We start from the raw sequence: 3,835 nt of genomic DNA, 5'->3' as shown, positions 1-3,835 counted from the left end.
ATGCGGGGTGGTGTGGTGGCATGTCCGAAGAGGCGGGACGCGTCTCCGGGGCGTGGCGCCCCTGTCACGGACGGCGATGACACGGTAGTAGACGTTCTGTGGTAAGGATGCGACGTCAATATTACTAAATACTCGGAGCGCGATAAAATCAAGAGTTTTTTTCCTGACGTGGGCACATGTGCTATAGGAACGATGGTATTTTTTCATAATTCTTGGTGATGGAGAAGTATCCGAAAAATTTTCTCTACGCGGATTGCCCTTCGCGCGTCTACGGCTGTGGCCGACGGCCTCCGTGGGCTAGCATGCCGCCAAATCTTGTGTAGGCAGCCTCTCACAAGTCTGGAAGTGTTGTGGCGGTTGCAAACACCCGGCACGCGTGTCCGGGGTGTGCCCCCCCTCACGGACGGCGCCGCCGGCGGCACCTGGAGGGGGGAAACGGACGCCTGGGGTCTACACGGAGGGGATCTTGCTGTGGGTCTGGCCCGGATGTTGCTCCAAAGTGTTCCTATGGGCTGACCTGACACAACCGGGTGGGGAGGTCCACTGGTCAAAGCCCGTCCGTGCAAAGTCAAAGGGCTAGATCCCGTGGTCAAACGCTACATGGTTAGGCGGGACAGGGGCACTAGGGGGGTAGCAATGCCACCGGAGCGTCGCACCGGGCCCTCATACATGCGGGGTGGTGTGGTGGCATGTCCGAAGAGGCGGGACGCGTCTCCTGGGCGTGGCCCCTCTCACGGACGGCGATGACACGGTAGTAGACGTTCTGCGGTAACGATGCGGCGTCAATATTACTAAATACTCGGAGCGCGATAAAATCAAGAGTTTTTTTGCATGACGTGGGCACATGTGCTATAGGAACGATGGTATTTTTTCATAATTTTTGGTGATGGAGAAGTATCCGAAAAATTCCCTCTACGCGTGTCCGGGGTGTGCCCCCCCTCACGGACGGCGCCGCCGCCGGCACCTGGAGGGGGGAAACGGACGCCTGGGGTCTACACGGAGGGGATCTTGCTGTGGGTCTGGCCCGGATGTTGCTCCAAAGTGTTCCTACGGGCTGACCTAACACAACCGGGTGGGGAGGTCCACTGGTCAAAGCCCGTCCGTGCAAAGTCAAAGGGCTAGATCCCGTGGTCAAACGCTACAGGGTTAGGCAGGACGGGGGCACTGGGGGTAGCAATGCCACCGGAGCGTCGCACCGGGCCCTCATACATGCGGGGTGGTGTGGTGGCATGTCCGAAGAGGCGGGACGCGTCTCCGGGGCGTGGCGCCCGCTCACGGACCGTGATGACACGGTAGTAGACGTTCTGCGGTAACGATGCGACGTCGATATTACTAAAAACTCGGAGCGCGATAAAATCAAGAGTTTTTTTGCACGACGTGGGCACATGTGCTATAGGAACGATGGTTTTTTTTCAGAATTTTTGGTGATGGAGAAGTATCCAAAAAATTCCCTCTACGCGGATTGCCCTTCGCGCGTCTACGGCTGTGGCCGGCGGCCTCCGGGGGCTAGCATGCCGCCAAATCTTGCGTAGGCGGCCTCTCACAAGTCTGGAAGTGTTGTGGCGGTTTCAAACGCCCGGCACGCGTGTCCGGGGTGTGCCCCCCCTCACGGACGGCGCCACCGCCGACACCTGGAGGGGGGAAACGGACGCGTGGGGTCTACACGGAGGGGATCTTGCTGTGGGTCTGGCCCGGATGTTGCTCCAAAGTGTTCCTATGGGCTGACCTAACACAACCGGGTGGGGAGGTCCACTGGTCAAAGCCCATCCGTGCAAAGTCAAAGGGCTAGATCCCGTTGTCAAACGCTACAGGGTTAGGCGGGACGGGGGCACTGGTTGGGTAGCAATGCAACCGGAGCGTCGCATCGGGCCCTCATACATGCGGGGTGGTGTGGTGGCATGTCCGAAGAGGCGGGACGCGTCTTCGGGGCGTGCCCCCCCCCTCACGGACGACGATGACACGGTAGTAGACGTTCTGCGGTAACGATGCGGCATCAATATTACTAAATACTCGGAGCGCGATAAAATCAAGAGTTTTTTTGCATGACGTGGGCACATGTGCTATAGGAACGATGGTATTTTTTCATAATTTTTGGTGATGGAGAAGTATCCGAAAAATTCCCTCTACGCGGATTGCCCTTCGCGCGTCTACGGCTGTGGCCGGCGGCCTCCGGGGGCTAGCATGCCGCCAAATCTTGTGTAGGCGGCCTCTCACAAGTCTGGGAGTGTTGTGGCGGTTGCAAACGCCTGGCACGCGTGTCCGGGGTGTGCCCCCCTCACGGACGGCGCCGCCGCCGGCACCTTGAGGGGGGAAACGGACGTGTGGGGTGTACACGGAGGGGATCTTGCTGTGGGTCTGGCCCGGCTGTTGCTCCAAAGTGTTCCTATGGGCTGACCTAACACAACTTGGTGGGGAGGTCCACTGGTCAAAGCCCGTCCGTGCAAAGTCAAAGGGCTAGATCCCATGGTCAAACGCTACAGGGTTAGGCGGGACGGGGGCACTGGGGGTAGCAATACCACCGGAGCGTCGCACCGAGCCCTCATACATGCAGGTTGGTGTGGTGGCTTGTCCGAAGAGGTGGGACGCGTCTCCGGGGCGTGGCCCCCCCTCACGGACGACGATGACACGGTAGTAGACGTTCTGCGGTAACGATGCGGTGTCAATATTACTAAATACTCGGAGCGCGATAAAATCAAGAGTTTTTTTGCACGACGTGGGCACATGTGCTATAGGAACGATGGTATTTTTATAATTTTTGGTGATGGAGAAGTATCCGAAAAATTCCCTCTACGCGGATTGCCCTTCGCGAGTCTACGGCTGTGGCCTCCGGCCTCCGGGGGCTAGCATGCCGCCAAATCTTGCGTAGGCGGCCTCTCACAAGTCTGGCAGTGTTGTGGCAGTTGCAAACGCCCGGCACGCGTGTCAAGGTGTGCCCCCCTCACGGACGGCGCCGCCGCCGGCACCTGGAGGGGGGAAACGGACGCGTGGGGTCTACACGGAGGGAATCTTGCTGTGGGTCTGGCCCGGATGTTGCTCCAAAGTGTTCCTATGGGCTGACCTAACACAACCGGGTGGGGAGGTCCACTGGTCAAAGCCCGTCCGTGCAAAGTCAAAGGGCTAGATCCCATGGTCAAACGCTACGGGGTTAGGCGGGACGGGGGCACTGGGGGGGGGGGTAGCAATGCCACCGGAGCATCGCACCGGGCCCTCATACATGCGGGGTGGTGTGGTGGCATGTCCGAAGAGGCGGGACGCGTCTCCGGGGCGTGGCCCCCCCCTCACGGACGACGATGACACGGTAGTAGACGTTCTGCGGTAACGATGCGGCGTCAATATTACTAAATACTCGGAGCGCGATAAAATCAAGAGTTTTTTTGCACAACGTGGGCACATGTGCTATAGGAACGATGGTATTTTTTCATAATTTTTGGTGATGGAGAAGTATCCGACAAATTCCCTCTACGTGGATTGCCCTTCGCGCGTCTACGGCTGTGGCTGGCGGCCTCCGGGGGCTAGCATGCCGCCAAATCTTGCGTAGGCGGCCTCTCACAAGTATGGAAGTGTTGTGGCGGTTCCAAACGCCCGGCACACGTGTCCGGGGTGTGCCCCCCCTCACGGACGGCGCCGCCGCGGGCACCTGGAAGGGGGAAACGGACGCATGGGGCCTACACGGAGGGGATCTTGCCGTGGGTCTGGCCCGGATGTTGCTCCAAAGTGTTCCTATGGTCTGACCTAACACAACTGGGTGGGGAGGTCCACTGGTCAAAGCCCGTTCGTGCAAAGTCAAAGGGTTAGATCCCGTGGTCAAACGCTGCAGGGTTAGGCGGGACGGGGG

This window comes from Triticum aestivum, chromosome 7A (genome assembly GCF_018294505.1).
Source record: "Triticum aestivum cultivar Chinese Spring chromosome 7A, IWGSC CS RefSeq v2.1, whole genome shotgun sequence".
Taxonomy (NCBI): Eukaryota; Viridiplantae; Streptophyta; class Magnoliopsida; order Poales; family Poaceae; genus Triticum; species Triticum aestivum.
The sequence above is the reverse complement of the archived record's forward strand: the minus strand, read 5'-3'. Positions refer to the sequence as shown.